General features: G+C 44.9%; 2 long non-coding RNA genes across 2 annotated transcripts in view; one reads left to right on the plus strand and one right to left on the minus strand.

Annotated features, from left to right (window-relative positions):
* LOC130273063 (uncharacterized) overlaps positions 1 to 23,418 on the minus strand; it is a 224,993-nt gene that overhangs the window by 130,137 nt on the left and 71,438 nt on the right. The gene's annotated exons all lie outside the window — the stretch shown is intronic.
* LOC130273064 (uncharacterized) lies at positions 1,603 to 19,734 on the plus strand. The gene is made up of 3 exons (XR_008843860.1): positions 1,603 to 1,887; positions 17,425 to 17,519; positions 19,547 to 19,734. It is a non-coding gene; the product is annotated as an uncharacterized LOC130273064 (long non-coding RNA).

A 23,418-nucleotide genomic window follows, 5' to 3' on the forward strand; every position in this document is an offset into this window, starting at 1 on the left:
GAACCGACCAATTATCCCACTTCGGGGGTAGAAAAACTGACGCAACCCCCTGACAAGGGTATATAATCCACTCCAGAAACGGGAATTGGATCCTCCAACTGTCTCAAAGGTAAATTTAAAGACTTAATAAATTTTAGATCCACAAAATTAGCAGCAGAACCAGAATCAACAAAAGCTTTACCAAATATTTTTCTCTTTTGAAAACATATTTGCACTGGTAACCAAATTTTTGAAGATAATTCCGGATGTACCTGTGCGCCTAAATGACCTCCCTGATTGTCATTTAGGCGCTGACGTCTCTCGGCTACTAGCGTTTGGCGCAATTCTGGACCTGAAGACCCTTCTCTCCACCAGTCTTTCTTCCGAAAGGATTTTCTCTGCTGGGGGGAAAATTTCCCTATCTGCATGGGTTCCTCGGAAGAGACAGGAGAGACAGGAGAAGAAGGAAACATGGAGGAAGGAGAGTGACGAACAGAATTAAAAGTCCGCTCTCGATTTCTTTCTTTCATACGTCTGTCAAGTCGTATAGCTAATGTCATGGCTTGTTCTAATGAGTCAGGTGATGGATAACTTACTAAAACATCCTTAATAGCGTCAGATAATCCTAGTCTGAACTGACACCTAAGGGCTGGATCATTCCAACCTGAAGCAGTGCACCACTTCCGAAAATTCGCACAGTACTCCTCTGCTGTTCTTTTTCCCTGCTTAAGATTGACTAGCTGCAATTCTGCAAAGGCTGCACGGTCTGGCTCATCATAAAGAAAGCCCAAAGCAGAAAAGAAAGCCTTCACTGAACTTAATTCAGGAGCTGAGGAAGGTAAGGAGAAAGCCCACTCTTGAGGGTCTCCTTGCAACAAAGACAATATAAGTCCTACTCTCTGATCCTCTTGTAGACTGTGGTCTCATGCGAAAATATAGCTTACAACTCTCTCTGAAGACAACAAATTTCTTTCTGTCACCTGAAAAATGGTCAGGAAGATTAATTTTAGGGTCACTTGAAACAGCTGGAGGACAGACCACTGACTGACCATTAGCTGTCTCCTGAGCCTGAACCCTCTCAGCAAGAGAATGCACTAAATGGGTTAATCCCTGCATTTGCTCTACTAAAGCAGTCATTGCTTCCATCATAGCAGATGCAGGTAGTAGTTTGGGCCTGTGAAAATGTCACATATGGGCAGGGAAGGAGTGCTTGCTACGTTCACCCGCACCCCTGTCCCTGCCTACATGTCCGTCCCCATCCTAAATGATAGGCCAGCAACTGGTCGACAATCCCTTCCTAAATAAGTGAGGGGAGTCAAATGTCAACACAATAAAATACAATCCTGTCGGTTGTCAGGATCAAGAGGGAAACAAGCAACTAACAAAGACAAACTAAACGTACACACATAAAGTCGATGTCAGTCAAACCGAGTCAAGCCAGGAGTGGGAAGAGGTGAATCCCACTCGCTATAACCAAAGTCAAGTCGCCAGGTATACAAGAAATAAAGGGATTGCTAGCTACTCGGGTAATGACCGCTTTCACAGGCATCTTCCCAGTGACTGATGCCTGGTAATATAGGGAGATGCACATGTGGTCAATCAGTAGCTAGCCACTCAGACAGCAGGGCGTAACCCGGCAACCTTGCAAACAACACCTTGTCAGCACCTGTCAACCCTGCTGGTGCTGACACCTATCATGGGAATGGGAGGAGTGAAAGACAAACATGTTAGTTACCAGACTGATGTGACTTGGCTTGTAGATAGTAGTATTATGGCAAATCTGTAAGGTGACTCTTGATCTCCATGTGTCGGAATATGAAGAATATGGGTGGATGACTGTGCGGATAAGGAAAAGGAAAGGCAAAAGCGAGGACAGCTGCAAAGAAATTAAGAACATCATACATAACCGTAAGTGAGATTAATCTCGTTAACAATTCCAGAGAGTTCCGAAGGTCGAGGAACTGAATACTAAACTCACACCTAAGATACCAGAAACTCAGGGAAGAGGGGTAGTTCCTCTACTTGTGGGGGAAGAGACTTAAAGTCCCTATCTAAGCAGGAAGGTATTAAAGAAGACTCTAATGACCCACTCCGCCCCTAGCTGCATGTTATAAGCTAAAGTAATTGAAATATGTAAACATAGCTAACCTAAATTAGCAAGAATAACTAGTAGTCTAAATTTTTATAAACTGTCAACCAGTCTTTAATGTAATCATTAGGCCCTGCCAAAAGCCTGAAAGTAGTGGTAGCAGGAAGATCAAACCTACATTTTTGCACATCCAATAATATATAAAGGGGGTTACACTCAAATTCAGTTTAACTGTATCAGCCCCTTGGTGGAGATCTGCGGTTATCTGGGGTACGAGGTTGAGAGTTGGACTTCTACTGGGAAAGTACTCTTGACCACACCAGAGGAGGAGGAGGCAAAAGTTCCCAATTGTTGAGGTGTGGGACCAGTATGTCAAATATTTAGCAGAAGGCATGTAAATCTTGGGAGGATCGGAGTAATGCTGACTTCACATTTTTCTTCGCCGATAGGCTGAATGGAAATCCCCATCTGTATGTTATGTCATTGTCTCTGAGAGATTGAAGCAGAGGTCTCAGCTGACGTCTCTTTTGGAGGGTTATCCATGACCGGCATTAACTGAACATTTGCCCAGTCAAAGTCAATTGTACGTTGGGACCTTGCTTTTAGCATTATTTCTTCCTTCAACGAATAATCTGTGATACAACAAATTACGTCTCTAGGAAGAGGGGAGGACCCCTTAGGTTTCAGAGCTCTGTGGGCTCTATCCATTTGGACTTTGTGACTTGGCAGAGCTTTTAAAACTGAATTGAAGATCGCCTCCAGAGTAACTTTCAAATACTCCTCTTGTGTAGCCTAGGGTAGGCCCCTTACACGGATATTATGTCATCTCCCTCTGTTATCCAAGTCCTCTAGGTGTCTCTGATATTAACAGAGGGTAGAGTGTTGATTAGAGACTGTTGATTGCAATGAGGAAATGTATTTGTGGGTGACATCGTGATCTTCTTCCAGAGTGTCTACTCTGTGTGCTACTTCTTGCCTCACAGTTGTGATCTCTGATTTGAGAGTAGCCTTCATTTCTGATAGAAAACTCCAAAAATCATCTTTCGTGGTTAGCTGGCCAACATCATTTCTCCAATCTGTTTCTCCTTGACAAGACATGTGAGCCGGAGGGTTGAGGAAACCATGGAATTTGACCCAATATTTTACGCAATGGAGAGGAGGAGTGTTCAGTAGAGTCAAAGTCCCAGGATGCTGTAGAAGAAAGTGTTGTCTAAACGTTCATTGGAGGATATTTAGACTTCCTTTGTTTCTTTGGGTCACCGTTCAGAGTCTTAGCTGGAGTTTGTGAAGTCATTGTTTGGTGAGGTTGTTGCAGAATATCCAACTCCCCAGAATATGCAGCTTGGAGTGAGTGGTCAGATGTTTGCAGTAAATTTTCAGAAACAGTGCTGTCCCTTGAAGCAGAGTCTTCCATAATGCTTGGGGAACTCGAGGTAGGAACGACTATGTTAATATCTTGAGAAGAGTCAGAGATTGAATTGGATGAAATCTATTAGATAATGTGGTTGATAGAGCAGAGGTTGGTGACGATGGAGCTCTGTAAACCTCAGGAAAACAAGTATTTATAATTAATAATATATCGGATCTTTTACGTGCAGCAGCAGATGTGGATTTGAATCTGGATCTCAGAGATCTTGGCTTTTGTGTAGGATCTTTCTGCTTTTTATGACCTCCCATAAGAAGACTTTAGGGAACATATATTTTGTAAAGATGAGTAGTAGAGGAGATAATAATTGCTAGAGTAATGTCCAGGGAATATTCAGTCAGCAAACAATAAGTAATTTTCCCAATAACTTGATGTAAGCTGTTTTATAGAATAGGGTGCAATTCACAGATCCGTCTGAAAATGGCAGCAGTACACTTTTAAGATTTAATCTTGTTATCCTTGTGTTCTAACAGACCTTTCAACTCCACAGGTAATTTTGACATGAGCCAGGTAATCACAGCAGAGTATGAATGTGACCTCTATTAGTGTCCCTGGTTTGAAGAGCCCAGATCTCTGTATGATGTCTGGGGTAATTCACAGAAGTAGAGTGTATATGGGTGAGAGTATAACCGAGGTGGGAGTAGTTTATATTGAAAGACACAGGCTGCTGCAGGTAATCAGCTGAGGAGCAGAGTTCACTGTCCCTTATGGTACCCCAAGATGGCTTCTGTGGGGAATAATTAAACTGGCGGCTCCCAGGAGTCCCTCTCAGTCCCCACACACTGCTCCAGTGGCTGCTATGTGGATGCAGAGGACTTAACTGATACAGGGGATAATGCTTTTAGTGTACTTAGTGTTACGCCGAGCGCTCCGGGTCCCCGCTCCTCCCCGGAGCGCTCGCTACATCCTCGCTACTGCAGCACCCCGGTCAGATCCACTGACCGGGTGCGCTGCGATACCGCCTCCAGCCGGGATGCGATTCGCGATGCGGGTGGCGCCCGCTCGCGATGCGCACCCCGGCTCCCGTACCTGACTCGCTCTCCGTCGGTCCTGTCCCGGCGCGCGCGGCCCCGCTCCCTAGGGCACGCGCGCGCCGGGTCTCTGCGATTTAAAGGGCCACTGCGCCACTGATTGGCGCAGTGGTTCTAATTAGTGTGTTAACCTGTGCACTCCCTATGTATACCTCACTTCCCCTGCACTCCCTCGCCGGATCTTGTTGCCATCGTGCCAGTGAAAGCGTTTCCTTGTGTGTTCCTAGCCTGTGTTCCAGACCTCCTGCCGTTGCCCCTGACTACGATCCTTGCTGCCTGCCCCGACCTTCTGCTACGTCCGACATTGCTTTTGTCTACTCCCTTGTACCGCGCCTATCTTCAGCAGTCAGAGAGGTTGAGCCGTTGCTAGTGGATACGACCTGGTTACTACCGCCGCAGCAAGACCATCCCGCTTTGCGGCGGGCTCTGGTGAATACCAGTAGTTACTTAGAACAGGTCCACTAGCACGGTCCACGCCAATCCCTCTCTGGCACAGAGTATCCACCTCCTGCCAGCCGGCATCGTGACAGTAGATCCGGCCTCTCTCATCAACAGGTTCAACATCCCGGTGACCAGTCTCGCCAGACCCCTCTACATCAATTGTGTTAACAATGAAAGATTGGACTGTACCATACGTTACCGCACGGAGCCCCTTCTAATGTGCATCGGACCTCATCACGAAAAAATTGAGTTTTTGGTCCTCCCCAATTGCACTTCCGAAATTCTCCTTGGACTACCATGGCTTCAACGCCATTCCCCAACCCTTGATTGGTCCACAGGGGAGATCAAGAGCTGGGGTACCTCTTGTTTCAAAGACTGCCTTAAACCGGTCCCCAGTACTCCCTGCCGTGACCCTGTGGTTCCCCCTGTAACCGGTCTCCCTAAGGTCTATATGGACTATGCTGACGTATTTTGCAAAAAACAAGCTGAGACTTTACCTCCTCACAGGCCTTATGACTGTCCTATTGACCTCCTCCCGGGCACTACTCCACCCCGGGGCAGAATTTATCCTCTGTCCGCCCCAGAGACTCTTGCTATGTCTGAATACATCCAGGAAAATTTAAAAAAGGGGTTTATCCGCAAATCCTCCTCTCCTGCCGGTGCTGGATTTTTCTTTGTGTCCAAGAAAGATGGCTCCCTACGTCCTTGCATTGACTACCGCGGACTTAATAAAATCACGGTAAAGAACCGCTACCCCCTACCTCTTATCTCTGAACTCTTTGATCGCCTCCAAGGTGCCCACATCTTTACCAAACTGGACTTAAGAGGTGCTTATAATCTCATCCGCATCAGGGAGGGGGACGAATGGAAAACTGCATTTAACACTAGAGATGGACACTTTGAGTATCTGGTCATGCCCTTTGGCCTGTGCAACGCCCCTGCCGTCTTCCAAGACTTTGTTAATGAAATTTTTCGTGATCTCTTATATTCCTGTGTTGTTGTGTATCTGGACGATATTCTGATTTTTTCTGCCAACTTAGAAGAACACCGCCAGCATGTCCGCATGGTTCTTCAGAGACTTCGAGACAATCAACTTTATGACAAAATGGAGAAATGTCTGTTTGAATGTCAATCTCTTCCTTTCCTAGGATACTTGGTCTCTGGCCAGGGACTACAAATGGATCCAGATAAACTCTCTGCCGTCTTAGATTGGCCACGCCCCTCCGGACTCCGTGCTATCCAACGTTTTTTGGGGTTCGCCAATTATTACAGACAATTTATTCCACATTTTTCCACCATTGTGGCTCCTATCGTGGCTTTAACCAAGAAGAATGCCAATCCTAAGTCCTGGCCTCCTCAAGCGGAAGACGCTTTTAAACGGCTCAAGTCTGCCTTTCCTTCTGCTCCCGTGCTCTCCAGACCTGACCCATCTAAACCCTTCCTATTGGAGGTTGATGCCTCCTCAGTGGGAGCTGGAGCGGTTCTTCTACAAAAAAACTCTTCCGGGCATGCTGTTACTTGTGGGTTTTTTTCTAGGACCTTCTCTCCGGCGGAGAGGAATTACTCCATCGGGGATCGAGAGCTACTGGCCATTAAATTAGCACTTGAGGAATGGAGGCATCTGCTGGAGGGATCAAAATTTCCAGTTATCATTTACACCGATCACAAGAATCTCTCCTATCTCCAGTCTGCCCAACGGCTGAATCCTCGCCAGGCCAGGTGGTCTCTGTTCTTTGCCCGTTTTAATTTTGAAATTCACTTTCGCCCTGCCGACAAGAACATTAGGGCCGATGCTCTCTCTCGTTCCTCGGATGCCTCGGAAGTAGAGCTCTCTCCGCAACACATCATTCCTCCTGACTGCCTGATCTCCACTTCTCCAGCCTCCATCAGGCAAACTCCTCCAGGGAAGACCTTCGTTTCTCCACGTCAACGCCTCGGAATCCTCAAATGGGGTCACTCCTCCCACCTCGCAGGCCATGCGGGCATCAAAAAATCTTTGCAACTCATCTCTCGTTTCTATTGGTGGCCGACTCTGGAGACGGATGTTGTTGATTTTGTGCGGGCCTGCACTGTCTGTGCCCGGGATAAGACTCCTCGCCAGAAGCCTGCTGGTCTCCTTCATCCTCTGCCTGTCCCCGAACAGCCTTGGTCTCTGATTGGTATGGACTTTATTACAGACTTACCCCCATCCCGTGGCAACACTGTTGTTTGGGTGGTCGTTGATCGATTTTCCAAGATGGCACATTTTATTCCTCTTCCTGGTCTTCCTTCAGCGCCTCAGTTGGCAAAACAATTTTTTGTACACGTTTTTCGTCTTCACGGTTTGCCCACGCAGATCGTCTCGGATAGAGGCGTCCAATTCGTGTCAAAATTTTGGAGGGCTCTCTGTAAACAACTCAAGATTAAATTAAACTTCTCTTCTGCTTATCATCCTCAATCCAATGGGCAAGTAGAAAGAATTAACCAGGTCCTGGGTGACTATTTACGGCATTTTGTTTCCTCCCGCCAGGATGACTGGGCAGATCTTCTACCATGGGCCGAATTCTCGTACAACTTCAGAGTCTCTGAATCCTCTTCCAAATCCCCATTTTTCGTGGTGTACGGCCGTCACCCTCTTCCCCCCCCTCCCTACTCCCTTGCCCTCTGGTTTGCCCGCTGTGGATGAAATAACTCGTGATCTTTCCACCATATGGAAAGAGACCCAAAATTCTCTCTTACAGGCTTCATCTCGCATGAAAAAGTTTGCCGATAAGAAAAGAAGAGCTCCCCCCATTTTTTCTCCCGGAGACAAGGTATGGCTCTCCGCTAAATATGTCCGCTTCCGTGTCCCCAGCTACAAATTGGGACCACGCTATCTTGGTCCTTTCAACATTTTGTGCCAGATTAATCCTGTCTCTGACAAACTTCTTCTTCCTCCTTCTCTTCGTATTCCTAATGCCTTTTATGTCTCTCTTCTTAAACCACTCATCATCAACCGTTTCTCTCCCAAACTTGTTTCTCCCACTCCTGTTTCCGGCTCTTCGGATATCTTCTCCGTAAAGGAGATACTGGCCTCCAAGAAGGTCAGAGGGAAAACCTTTTTTTTGGTCGATTGGGAGGGCTGTGGTCCTGAAGAGAGATCCTGGGAACCTGAGGACAATATCCTAGACAAAAGTCTGGTCCTCAGGTTCTCAGGCTCCAAGAAGAGGGGGAGACCCAAGGGGGGGGTACTGTTACGCCGAGCGCTCCGGGTCCCCGCTCCTCCCCGGAGCGCTCGCTACATCCTCGCTACTGCAGCGCCCCGGTTAGATCCACTGACCGGGTGCGCTGCGATACCGCCTCCAGCCGGGATGCGATTCGCGATGCGGGTGGCGCCCGCTCGCGATGCGCACCCCGGCTCCCGTACCTGACTCGCTCTCCGTCGGTCCTGTCCCGGCGCGCGCGGCCCCGCTCCCTAGGGCGCGCGCGCGCCGGGTCTCTGCGATTTAAAGGGCCACTGCGCCACTGATTGGCGCAGTGGTTCTAATTAGTGTGTTCACCTGTGCACTCCCTATGTATACCTCACTTCCCCTGCACTCCCTCGCCGGATCTTGTTGCCATCGTGCCAGTGAAAGCGTTTCCTTGTGTGTTCCTAGCCTGTGTTCCAGACCTCCTGCCGTTGCCCCTGACTACGATCCTTGCTGCCTGCCCCGACCTTCTGCTACGTCCGACCTTGCTTTTGTCTACTCCCTTGTACCGCGCCTATCTTCAGCAGTCAGAGAGGTTGAGCCGTTGCTAGTGGATACGACCTGGTTACTACCGCCGCAGCAAGACCATCCCGCTTTGCGGCGGGCTCTGGTGAATACCAGTAGTGACTTAGAACCGGTCCACTAGCACGGTCCACGCCAATCCCTCTCTGGCACAGAGGATCCACCTCCTGCCAGCCGGCATCGTGACACTTAGCTTGTTTTACTTAGCTTAGTGCAGAGGGGAAGATCCTGTATTGGAAGCTGCAGAGTGTTTGCTGCAGCTGCGCTGTGTGAGGCTTCTGGATACAGGTATCCTATTGCAGTGTCTCCTTCTTTCTTTAGGTCTCCGGCCACACTATTCTTGGGGTCAGCGGTATCCCTTGAGGCTGAGTGTAATGGTCCGGATACCCCAACAGCAGTGCCGTCAGATCACGCTGCCTCCAACGTGAGCGCTGCGCATGTGTGCGCTGTAATGGACGGCGTCCCGGCTGTTTGCGCAGGTCCGCGTCTCCCAGAGGACGGACAGAGAGCCGGATGGAGCCAGAAGAATGAGCATGGCAGACAGGCAAGTGTCCCCAGTCTACCTAGGAGCTATATATATTGGTAATTTGCAAATTGGCAGGGCAAATACTGCATTTAATAGCAGCCAGGAGCAGAGCGTGTTGAGCTTGCATCCTACTCCATTGACTTCCAGCCACGCCCCCTTGATAGCTTATTTTTATTAACCGTATGTTTCAGAGGAGCTGATCAAATGTCTTTTGTGGACAAATCTTATCTCAGTTCAATGAACAGTAAAATTGTACAGGAAATGTGTACAGTGTACAGGAAGTATACAGGATGCAGTCAGGCTAAGTTCACATCATTGCTACGGTGCATGTTTGGTATTAATACTGGTAAACTCTCTGATGTATCTGTAGACTCTAGAAGCCAAACCTGTGCTGAAAGAATGCTTTTGGTCAAACAAACGTGTAAACCTATATTTTAATATTAATTTTTCACAATACAAATTCCAGACATTATCACAACATTGTGGCAAAATACTCAACAGGATGCATTTCACATCATGACCACTGGGATGTCACTAGAGTTGAGCAAACTTTTCAAAAGTTTGGCTTGGTGGGCTCACGAAACTTTCCAAAATAGTTTGTTTCCAACAGGTTCTCCACTAACTGGCAATTAAATAAGCCTCAAAAAACATGTATGACACTGGTTAAGAGCTCTAAAGCTCTGCATAACACTTTCAAGTAATTTTAAAGTGGTTTTAAGCCTAAGTTAATATCAAAGTTACACCAAAATTCAGTAAAACACTAAAATAAAGGTGCATAAAGTATCCATTTTGCTGGTGACACCAATACTGTTGGGAGTTTCAACAGGATTGGTGTCCCAATATAGTCAGGGAGAAATAGCCAGCTAATATGGCATAAAATGTTTATTCCATGTTCACTCTAAAGGGTTTCAATTCCTATTTATGTTAAACCTAGGAAGAAATGCTATGTTTGATGAAACGTAGGAAATATGCATATCTTGGTTTTAGATGGCTATTCCGCGTTCACTCTCAACACTGTCAATGCACAGTTGTGTTATGCCTAGGTAGAAACACTGTATGTTAAATTAAACCTGAAAAGTACACATAACTTAAATGTAGATGACTATTCTACGTTCACTCTCAACACTTTTAAATGCATAGTTACAGTGGGGATCAAAAGTTTAGGCACCCCAGGTAAACATTTGTATAAATGTGCATAAAGAAGCCAAGGAAAGATGGAAAAATCCTCTGTTCGGAATATAATTATTAAATGGCAGTCATCAGGAACAGTGGAAGTTAAAGCAAGATCTGGAAGACCAAGAAAATATCAGACAGAACAGCCTGCAGGATTGTGAGAAAAACAATTCAAACCCCATGTTTGACTGTACAATCCCTCCAGAAAGATCTGGCAGACACTGGAGTTGTGGTACACTGTTCCACTATAAAGAGATACTTGTACAAATATGGTCTTCATGGAAGAGTCATCAGAAGAAAACCTCTTCTACGTCCTTACCACAAAATCAGCATTTGAACTTTGCAAATGAACATATAGACAAAGCCTGATGCATTTTGGAAACAAGTTCTGTGGACCAATGAGGTTAAAATTGAACTTTTTTGCCTGAATGAGCAAAGGTAAGTTTGGAGAAGAAGGGGAACAGAATTTAATGAAAAGAACCTCTGTCCAACTGTTAAGCATGGAGGTGGATCAATCATTGTTTGGGGTTGTATTGCAGCCAGTGGCACAGGGAACATCTCACGAGTATAAGGAAAAATGGATTCAATAAAATTTCAGCAAATTTTGGATGCTAACTTGATGCCATCTGTGAAAAAGCTGAAGTTAAAGAGAGGAAGGCTTCTACAAATGGATAATGATCCTAAACACACCTCGAAATCCACGGGGGATTACATCAAGAGGCGTAAACTGAAGGTTTTGCCATGGCCTTCACAATCTCCTAACCTCAACATAATTGAAAATCTAAGGATAGACCTTAAAAGAGCAGTGCGTGACAGACAGCCCAGAAATCTCAAAGAACTGGAAGACTTTTGCAAGAAAGAATGGGCAAAGATACCACAAACAAGAATTGAAAGACTCTTGGCTGGCTACAAAAAGCGTTTACAAGCTGTGATACTTGCCAAAGGGGGCAGTACAAGATATTAACTCTGCAGGGTGCCCAAACTTTTGCAGACGCAATTTTTTTGTTTTGTTATTTTGAAAGTGTGAATGATGGAAATAAAATCTAACTTTTGTTGACATATTATAAGAGTGTCTAATCTGTAATTTGATGCCTTTTGGTGATTTTTCCATCTTTCCTTGGCTTCTTTATGCACATTAATACAAATTTTTACCTGGGGTGCCCAAACTTTTGATCCCCACTGTATGTTAAACCCAGGTAAAAATACTGTATGTTTAATTAAATTCAGAAAATACAGGCAACTTGACCTAAAATGTGTATTCCGTGTTTATTCTCAATGCTCGACCTTAGATGCAGGTGTGGAATAGGTAGCATATTAATTTATGCTTTGAATTTACAATGAATTTGTTGCAGATTATTCCACAAAATGCACAATAATTAATACAATAATTTTTAAAATGGGAATTGTTACGCCGAGCGCTCCGGGTCCCCGCTCCTCCCCGGAGCGCTCGCAGCGTTCTCTCATTCGCAGCGCCCCGGTCAGACCTGCTGACCGGGTGCGCTGCGATATTACTCCCAGCCGGGATGCGATTCGCAATGCGGGACGCGCCCGCTCGCGATGCGCATCTCGGCTCCCGTACCTTACCCGTTCCCCGTCTGTGTTGTCCCAGCGCGCGCGGCCCCGCTCCTTAGGGCGCGCGCGCGCCGGGTCTCTGCCATTTAAAGGGCCGCTGCGCCACTGATTGGCGCAGCAGGCCTAATCAGTATTCTCACCTGTGCACTCCCTACTTATACCTCACTTCCCCTGCACTCCCTCGCCGGATCTTGTTACCATTGTGCCAGTGAAAGCGTTTCCTTGTGTGTTCCTAGCCTGTGTTCCAGACCTCCTGCCGTTGCCCCTGACTACGATCCTTGCTGCCTGCCCTGACCTTCTGCTACGTCCGACCTTGCTCTTGTCTACTCCCTTGTACCGCGCCTATCTTCAGCAGTCAGAGAGGTTGAGCCGTTGCTGGTGGATACGACCTGGTTGCTCCCGCCGCTGCAAGACCATCCCGCTTTGCGGCGGGCTCTGGTGAATACCAGTAGCAACTTAGAACCGGTCCACCAACACGGTCCACGCCAATCCCTCTCTGGCACAGAGGATCCACCTCCAGCCAGCCGAATCGTGACAGTAGATCCGGCCATGGATCCCGCTGAAGTCCCACTGCCAGTTGTCGCCGACCTCACCACGGTGGTCGCCCAGCAGTCGCAACAGATAGCGCAACAAAGTCACCAGCTGTCTCAACTGACCGTGATGCTACAGCAGCTATTACCACAGCTCCAGCAACAATCTCCTCCGCCAGCTCCTGCACCTCCTCCGCAGCGAGTGGCCGCTTCCGGCTTACGATTATCCTTGCCGGATAAGTTTGATGGGGACTCTAAGTTTTGCCGTGGCTTTCTTTCGCAATGTTCCCTGCACTTGGAAATGATGTCGGACCAGTTTCCAACTGAAAGGTCTAAGGTGGATTTCGTAGTCAGCCTTCTGTCTGGGAAAGCTCTGTCATGGGCCACACCGCTCTGGGACCGCAATGACCCTGTCACTGCCTCTGTACACTCCTTCTTCACGGAGATCCGAAGTGTCTTTGAGGAACCTGCCCGAGCCTCTTCTGCTGAGACTGCCCTGCTGAACCTGGTCCAGGGTAATTCTTCTGTTGGCGAGTACGCCATCCAATTCCGTACTCTTGCCTCCGAATTATCCTGGAATAATGAGGCCCTCTGCGCGACCTTTAAAAAAGGCCTATCCAGCAACATTAAAGATGTGCTGGCCGCACGAGAAATTCCTGCTAACCTGCATGAACTTATTCATCTTGCCACCCGCATTGACATGCGTTTTTCCGAAAGGCGCCAGGAGCTCCGCCAGGATATGGACTTTGTTCGCACGAGGCGGTTTCTCTCCCCGGCTCCTCTCTCCTCTGGTCCTCTGCAATCCGTTCCTGTGCCTCCCACCGTGGAGGCTATGCAAGTTGACCGGTCTCGCTTGACACCTCAAGAGAGGACACGACGCCGCATGGAGAACCTATGCCTGTACTGTGCCGGTACCGAACACTTCTTGAAAGATTGTCCTATCCGTCCTCCCCGCCTGGAAAGACGTATGCTGACTCCGCACAAAGATGAGACAGTTCTTGATGTCTACTCTGCTTCTCCACGCCTTACTGTGCCTGTGCGGATATCTTCCTCTACCTTCTCCTTCTCTGCTACGGCCTTCTTGGATTCCGGATCTGCAGGAAATTTTATTTTGGCCTCTCTCATCAACAGGTTCAACATCCCAGTGTCCAGTCTCGCCAGACCCCTCTACATCAATTCTGTTAACAATGAAAGATTGGACTGTACCGTGCGTTACCGCACGGAACCTCTCCTAATGTGCATCGGACCTCATCACGAAAAAATTGAATTTTTGGTCCTCTCCAACTGCACTTCTGAAATTCTTCTTGGATTACCGTGGCTTCAACGCCATTCCCCAACCCTTGATTGGTCCACAGGAGAAATCAAGAACTGGGGTACTTCTTGTCACAAGGACTGTCTTAAATCGGTTCCCAGTACTCCTTGCCGTGACCCTGTGGTTCCCCCTGTATCCGGTCTTCCTAAGGCTTATATGGACTATTCTGACGTTTTTTGCAAAAAACAAGCTGAGACTTTGCCTCCTCACAGGCCTTATGACTGTCCTATTGACCTCCTCCCGGGTACTACCCCACCCCGGGGCAGAATCTATCCTCTGTCTGCTCCTGAGACTCTTGCCATGTCGGAGTACATCCAGGAGAATTTAAAAAAGGGGTTTATCCGCAAGTCCTCCTCTCCTGCCGGAGCTGGATTTTTTATTGTGTCCAAAAAAGATGGCTCCCTACGTCCTTGTATTGATTACCGCGGGCTTAATAAAATCACGGTAAAAAAACGCTACCCCTTACCTCTTATCTCGGAACTCTTTGATCGCTTACAAGGTGCCCACATCTTTACCAAACTGGACTTAAGAGGTGCTTATAATCTCATCCGCATCAGGGAGGGGGACGAATGGAAGACCGCATTTAACACCAGAGATGGACACTTTGAGTATCTGGTCATGCCCTTTGGCCTTTGCAACGCCCCTGCCGTCTTCCAAGACTTTGTTAATGAAATTTTTCGTGATCTCCTATATTCCTGTGTTGTGGTTTATCTGGACGATATTCTGATTTTTTCTGCCAACTTAGAAGAACACCGCCAGCATGTCCGCATGGTTCTTCAGAGACTTCGTGACAATCAACTTTATGCCAAAATGGAGAAATGTCTCTTTGAATGTCAATCTCTTCCTTTCCTAGGATACTTGGTCTCTGGCCAGGGACTACAAATGGACCCAATTAAACTCTCTGCCGTCTTAGATTGGCCACGCCCCTCCGGACTCCGTGCTATCCAACGTTTTTTGGGGTTCGCCAATTATTACAGACAGTTTATTCCACACTTTTCCACTATTGTGGCTCCTATCGTGGCTTTAACCAAGAAAAATGCCAATCCCAAGTCCTGGTCCCCCCAAGCGGAAGACGCATTTAATCATCTCAAGTCTGCCTTTTCTTCCGCTCCCGTGCTCTCCAGACCTGACCCATCTAAACCCTTCCTATTGGAGGTAGATGCCTCCTCAGTGGGAGCTGGAGCTGTCCTTCTACAAAAAAATTCTTCCGGGCATGCTGTGACTTGTGTTTTTTTTTTCTAGGACCTTCTCCCCGGCGGAGAGAAACTATTCCATCGGGGATCGAGAACTACTGGCCATTAAATTGGCGCAACGTAACGCCCCACAAGTGTGGACCCACTGTGCCAAAAGTGGCAGCCAGACAGACAGGCAGAGTAGATCAAACTGACACATTAGATAGCATAAGAGGCAGCAGAGCTGCTGTATTTCCCTGACTTCCTGAAATTAATCAGACACATGTAACTGAGATTGTTTTCCGATGCTGGTAAGAACCAGGACACATGGTACACTGGTGGTTGCCAACCAACAGAGTTACATTGGCATCATGTGATAGGCAGTCATGGGATGTGTTTTAGGCGGACACACCCCTCACTGTACAACATTCACATGTCCAACTGTACAATCCCACCCGTCACTCCCTTTATGAAAATTAAGTTTCTGCCCATCTGACCGATTCCATGAATGGTTGACAAACTATAAACCCACATATCTCAAGAATAGTAAGTGGTAGCATTACTTTCAACAAAGAGAATTCATTGAGGTTTAAAGTATTTCTATTGTCATAATTTTATTTAGCATTTAAAGGCTGTTTCCCACTATCAACATTTATCCCATACCCATTTGAATAGAGGATACTCCAACATTCTGTACATAGGGAATAAGTGTTAATAGAGGGAGAACCCCTTTTAATGTAAAATATATGCCACTTAGTCACATATTTAGAGTTAGTAATATAACAATCCTCCAGCAGGCTCTCTGTAAGTGTTCACAGACTTGAACTGAATTGACCTGTACTGTATAGAACTGCAGTAATCCAGACTAATGCACAATTATGCAGCCACGCTGGCTTCTGGCTCCATTCACTGGGCACAGTACATCTGGGCACAGCTACTGATGGCTTATCATGAGCACAGGATATCAATAACAAAGTTCTGAAAAACTCCTGTGGATCCTCTGGTGACTCGACCCATGTTGTGCCTCCAGCTGTTGACAAAAAACACCCGCCCCCTCACTCCTACCCCTGGCCTGCTCATAGCAGCAATCTGCTGTTCTGAGAAGCCACACTGGGGGCCTGCGGGTTGCCGAGTGCACTCAGACATTGTGGAGCAGACATGATGTCTGAGTACACAGTGCATACACATCCATTACATGTAACCCTACCCTTAGGGTGCATGCACACCACCGTGCCCATGCCTTACCCTATTTATTTCAGTTAGTCATCCAGAGTCAGCGAGTGACTCCGGTTGGATAATTTTTGGACCGTATCTGGGATTTTGTTTGTTTGTTTTTTTTCCAGACTAAAACGTGTGATCTGCTGCGGCTTCCAGCTCACATACAGTTAAAAACTGGCCCAACAATGGTCACTAGTTAGGGAAACATCAGCAGATGTTTTTTTGTTTTTGTTTTTTAAATTCTCACACCAGATCCCGCTGACGTGTGCCAAAACGTGGTGTGTGTGAAACCTTATTTTTCTTAACCTAAAAAATGTAATCTTCCCATGAAATGGAAAATTCTGGAACAAGTCATTCTTAAAGGGGTACTTCCATGGAAAACTTATTTTTTTAAATCAACTGGTGCCAGAAAGTTAAACAGATTTGTAAATGATTTCTATTAAAAAATCTTAATCCTTCCAGTAGTTATTAGCTGCTGAATACTACAGAGGAAATGGTTTTCTTTTTAGAACACAGAGCTCTCTGCTGACATCATGACCACAGTGCTCTCTGCTAACATCACGAGCACAGTGCTCTCTGCTGACATCTCTGTCCATTTTAAGAACTGTCCATAGTAGGAGAAAATCCCCATAACAAACATGTGCTGCTCTGGACAGTTCCTAAAATGGACAGAGATGTCAGCAGAGAGCACTGTGGTCATGATGTCAGCAGAGAGCTCTGTGTTCCAAAAAGAAAACCATTTCCTCTGTAGTATACAGACCCTAAAAAGTACTGGAAAGATTAAGATTTTTTAATAGAAGTAATTTACAAATATGTTTAACTTTCTGGCATCAGTTGATTTAAAAATGTTTTACCACGGTAGTACCCCTTTAAGCAGCTCTGCACGGTATAGGGAAGCACACAAGGATGCAGACATATACGGCATGTAACTATTTGTCCAATTCATGGCATTTCTTCTGCCCAAGGTAAAATCACTAGGTCAGAAAACATTCTGAAGTTTCAACTGATTAGATCGCACAATTTCGCCTTTTTTTCGACACAAAGGTACAAAGTCCAAGGCTACAGTCAGACTATTCATTTTTAAGCTCTATAACAAACTCCACGCTGCACATTTCTGCCCTTCCTACTCTTACATATTGGAACTAAATCATTCACTGTTTCTGTTACTCTTTTTTGTTTTTTTTAGTATAGAATATTTATGTTCCTCCACCGTATTTATGTTTTCAGGGACTGTGCTGTTTTTCTGTTCAACCTGGACTGTCTGTGTTGTTCTGGAAATCGTTATTGATGAATGAAGATGAAGAATAAAATAAGGCTGTGGGGTATGTTCACATAGTGCTGTTATATGACTTTTCACAGGAGTTTTACAATGATTATGCAAAAATCAAAACAAAGTCACTATATGGAACTGTACGCTGTTACATTCATCTCTGTCTGCAATGCTGACAATTGATTTTTAGGGGACTATAGGGATGTAACCCATTGGGGGTCATACGTTGGTATACATTGTGAGATTTTTCCACCCTAAATAAAAGTTAACATATACCTGAAATGAAGCCTTCACCCCTTAAGGACGCAGGGTTTTTCCGTTTTTGCATTTTCATTTTTTCCTCATCACCTTCTAAAAATCATAACGCTTTCAATTTTGCACATAAAATTCCATTTGATGGCTTATTTTTTGTGCCACCAATACTACTTTTCAGCGACATTAGTCATTTTACCCAAAATCCACAGCGAAACAGAAAAAAAATTCATTGTGCGACAAAATTGAAGAAAAAATGTCATTTTGTAACTTTTGGGGGCTTCCGTTTCTACGCAGTGCATTTTTCGGTAAAAATAATCCCTTATCTTTATTTTGTAGGTCCATATGGTTAAAATGATACCCTACTTATATAAGTTGGATATTGTCGTACTTCGGAAAAAATCATAACTACATGCAGGATTTCATCGCGATGTCCCGATCAGCCCGACTGAGCTGCCGGGAAGCGTTTACTTTCACTTTCGGGCGCAGCGCAAGCACAAGGATCGGTGCCGCGCGCTGTTAGCCCAGGGTCCCGGCTATGAATAGCAGCCGGGACCGACCCAGTGTGATGCGGGGTCAAGGTGTGACCCCGTTTTAAACACCGGGACTGGGCGTACAGGTACGCCCTACGTCGTTAAAGGGGTACTTCGCTCCTAGACATCTTATTCCCTATCCAAAGGATAGGGAATGAGATGTCTGATCGCAGGGGGTCCCATCCCTGGGGACCCCTGCAATCTCCCTGCTGCACCCAGTGTTCGTTTAGGTCATCAGGTGCAGTGCTGGAGACTCATGACGTCATGGCCGTGCCCTGCCCCACGACCCCTCAATGCAAGTCTATTGGAGGGGGCGTGACGGACGTCAAGCCCCCTTCAATAGACTTGCATTGAAGGGGCGTGACCATGTTTTCACGAACGGGGTGTGACCGTGACATCACGAGCCTCCGCCCCGCATCGCCAGTCATCTGACACAGAGGGAAATTCGATCCGTGCACTGGATGTCTGGGGTGCCGCAGCCGAGATTGCTGGAGTGCCCAGCGGCAGGACCCCCACGATCAGGCATGTTATCCCCTATCCTTTGGATAGGGTATAAGATGTCTAGGGGACGAGTACCCTTTTAAGATAATTAATCTTCACTATTAGTGATTAGCGGCAGGGTCCATGTTGAATTTGTGATATTTCGCGAATATATGGACGACCACTGATCACGTAAACGAAGTCCGTATTTGGTCGGATATTTGCCCTAATCAAGACACAGACCTTCCGAAGGAGAGCGCCACAAGAGACACCATTTTTGGGAGAATCCTTCTCCCCCATCTGCTCTATATTCAAATTATGCCGATAGTCACAGTAAAAATTTGCATTTCGAATATTCCAGCTCAACACTATTCATTATGTTATGCTGTATACAGCTTTTAGAGCCGAAGTGTAATAGTTCTCACGATTTCACCCTCAGTAGGTTGTAGGAAGATCATTTCTCTCTTCTTTTCCCTTACAGATGTATTTTCTAACATAAATACAGTCGTTGTGCACAGTCCATCTATACCGTTGATGGGTTAGATTAGGAATAACATTGCCTGTGTGGATTGGGGTCAGCACATGTTCTAGATTGCCTTACTGTGTTAGTGAAAATATTCAGATCTACAGGCTGGAAATTAACCTCATCTTGACTTCTTATAGCCAGTATTTTCATCAGACAGTGAAAAGCAATACAGAGCCACTGGAGAAGACTTATCTTTTAAAAAGATGCAATTTACACAGTTGTCAATGTCCCTTCTTAATGATAGGTTATCTGAAGTGTCTGTCATTAAATCTATTTATGTTTTTTCAGCTAAAACCTTTTTAAAAGGCCCAACGCAGTGGAAATAAAAAGAGCCATCACATCATCCAATATATGTATTCTGCCATACATCCCAACGTCCTCAATTCAAAATCACAGCTGGGGTCAAAGATAAATTGTGGGTAATGTATACCCGTGTCTTGTCACATGTCTGATTCAATTAGAGAGAGTGTGTTACACTAGGCTGAATATATCGGGCGATTTATCATAAGTTTCCCATCAAAGTTTTCCATGTTTAAAAACAAAAATGTTATAAAGCTCCAGTCAATACGTTACTTGGTCTAGGACTAAATGCAGGAAAACCATTAAAGGGGTACTCTGGTGGAAAACAATTTTTTTTCTTTTTTAATTCAACTGGTGCCAGATTTGTAATTTACTTCTATTAAAAAATCTTAATCCTTCCAGTACTTATTAGCTGCTGAATACTACAGAGGAAATTCTTTTCTTTTTGGAACGCAGAGCTCTCTGCTGACATCATGAGCACAGTGCTCTCTACTGACATCTCTGTCCATTTTAAGAACTGTCCAGAGTAGGAGAAAATCCCCATAGCAAACATATGCTGCTCTCGACAGTTCATAAAATGGACAGAGATGTCAGCAGAGAGCACTGTGCTTGTGATGTCAGCAGAGAGCACTGTGCTTGTGATGTCAGCAGAGAGCACTGTGCTTGTGATGTCAGCAGAGAGCACGGTGTTCCAAAAAGAAAATAATTTCCTCTGTGATATTCAGCAGCTAATAAGTACTAGAAGGATTAAGATTTTTTAATAGAAGTAATTTTCAAATCTGTTTAAATTTCTGGCAACAGTTGATTAAAAAAAATTAAGATTAATTGGATAAAAAACTAAAAGCTTGTGATGTCACGGCCATGCCCCCTCAATGCAAGTCTATGGGAGGGGGCGTGATGACCGCGTGATGACAGCGTGACGTCACGAGCGGGGCGGGACCGTGACATCACGAGCTTCCAGCGCTCTAAACGAATGCAGCAGATCAGACATCTTATCCCCTAAGATATGTCTAGGAGCGGAGTACCCCTTTAAGCACTGCACTTCACACATATCTACTACAGAGATACTGCTCTTCTGTAATGCTACTAGTTTCTGAACAATCTGTAAAAACACCTACTCCACAGAAAGCAAGGCAGAAGGAAAATGGATGATACATTAGTAAATGATTTTACTGCAGTAAAAGGGTTATCTGGACTTTAATATTTGGTAAGTTATCCTCAAGATTAGCCATTAAAGCATACTTGTCATTTCAGATGACTTTTCAAGATAAGCTGTCCTGTGTGTACGGTACGTGAGGAGCAGCACCATTTCTTACCATTATATAAGGTGTATATGGCATTTTTCAGCAGATTTCTGCTCTGCAGGCTTCATCTGTAATTTGCAGTTCTCCCAAAGCTGGTGGGCGGAGCTCCCTCTTCTCCCCTCCATAGACTTGTGTTGCTTGTCTTGCAGACACAGGAAAAGCGGAGCTGATTTTCAGAGAAGATTTGAGCAGCAGAAAGTAAATTTTTGATAACAGAAGCATTTTAGTTTTAAGTTTTTTATATTCGCTTGTACTATTAATTTATGCAACGTTTGTTTAATTGGTAGTGCCTATTTAATATTAAAGGGGTTCAACTATTGGCACCCCCGTCAATTAGTTGAAGGGGCCTCGGCACTCGAGCATGGAATTTCTGCACTATTAGTTGCATCAGTGCAAGGTCATACAGTGTTCTCCTGTGCACTTGAATGGGACAATACTGCAGTACCTTCCACCACCGCTAATATTAGCACATGGATTGCAGGTATGAGCAGATATAAGCATGGCTGAGGCTACGGCACCTTCACGAGCAGCGTAGTTGCCTCAATAATCGAGGGGGGAGCTGGGAGTCGGACCCCTACTGATCTAATATCATTGGCCAATTCTGAGAACACACAATCAATTTTTTTAAAACCTGGATAACCCCATTAACCCCTTAAGGACTCTGTTTTCTGTTTTTGCATTTTCATTTTTTCCTCATCACCTTCTAAAAATCATAACGCTTTAAATTTTGCACATAAAATTCCATATGATGGCTTATTTTTTGCGCCACTACTTTGCAGTGAAATTTGTCATTTTACCACGGAGAAACGGAAAAAAAAATCATTGTGCGACAAAATTGAAGAAAAAATTTAATTTTGTAAATTTTGGGGGCTTCCGTTTCTACGCAGTGCATTTTTCGGTAAAAATTGCACCTTATCTTTATTCTGTAGGTCTGTACGATTAAAATGATACCCTACTTATATAGGTTTGATTTTGTTGTACTTCTGAAAAAAATCATAACTACATGCAGGAAAATGTTTACGTTTAAAATTGTCATATTCTGACCCCTATAACTTTTTTATTCTTCCACGTACAGGGCCGATATGAAGGCTCATTTTTTGTGCCGTGTTCTGAAGTTTCTATATGTACCATTTTTGCATTGATCGCTTTTTATAAAAAAAATTTATGATATAAAAAGTGACCAAAAATACGCTATTTTTGAATTTTTTGCGCGTACGCCATTGACCGTGCGGCTTAATTAACGATATATTTTTATAGTTTGGACATTTACGCATGCGGCGATACCACAGATGTTTATTTTTATTTACACAGATTTTTTATGGGAAAAGGTGGGTGATTCAAACTTTTATTCTGGAAGGGATTAAATGACCTTTATTAACTTTTTTTTTTCACTTTTTTTTTGCAGTGTTATAGCTCCCATAGGGTGCTATAATACTGCACACACTGATCTTTTACACTGATCCCTGCAAAGCCATAGCTTTGGATGAATCAGCGTTCTAGGGGCTCGATTGCTCAAGCCTTTAGCTCAGGCTTGGAGCAATCAAACGCCGATCGGACTTGATGGAGACAGGTGAGAGGACCTCCGCTCGCATCCTAGCTGATCGGGACATCGCGTTTTTATCGCAATAGCCCCGATCAGCCTGACTTTGATTGCCGCGTCAGAAGGGTTAATAGCGCACGGCACAACGATCTGTGCCGCACACTATTAGCCCAGGGTCCCGGCTATCATTAGCAGCCTGGACCGACCCTTTGTGATGCGGGGTCACGGGGTGACCCCGTTTTAAACACCAGGACCGGGGGCAGGGCGTACAGGTACGCCCTGCGTCCTTAAGAGGTTAAACCATTTGTACAGTTTTTTTTAAGACCGAAAGACCCTGATAAAGGTTAAGATAAACTATAGGTTCATTGAAATACCTGAAGCATGATGGGAATAAGTTCATATCAGTATCAATTAATTTTTCCTAAGGCCAAATTTATATGTTTTTAATATTGAATTTTATTACCAAAAAATAATAATAATAAAAAAAAAAATATATATATATATATATATATATATATATATATATATATATATATATATATACTGTATGTGTATAGTGCAATAGAGATTTTCTTGTAAAGAAAAAAAAAAGAATAATAATAATGTAACAAAACCGAGGAGGAATTTGTTCAAGACTGAATAATATTTCTACGATTGTTATGTATAAAGAAAGTTCTTAAGAAAAGTTTTTAAATATCTGAGCAGCCATGGAGGACGACAATTTGTCAAGTGACAAGTGGCAATTGCGCTGCTTTCTTCAGATGATGGCTGGATGGTACAGGTAAGTGGCATTTTCGCAAATGATCTTAACATATGGTTTGATTTTCCATCTCCCACAATTGCTTGGCCTGTGGAATGACATATCCCAAGTGTATATTTTACACACATTTGAGCACCTGCCTGGTAAGAATTTTATTTTGTGTATAGAAAATTCCCATTACTTTTAGCATGGTGCCTTACGGAGATGTAAATGATACCAGCAGTGCGAGTTACAAGTACAAGTTACCTCTGATTAT

The sequence above is a fragment of the Hyla sarda genome, chromosome 5 (assembly GCF_029499605.1).
Source record: "Hyla sarda isolate aHylSar1 chromosome 5, aHylSar1.hap1, whole genome shotgun sequence".
In the NCBI taxonomy this organism is placed as follows: Eukaryota; Metazoa; Chordata; class Amphibia; order Anura; family Hylidae; genus Hyla; species Hyla sarda.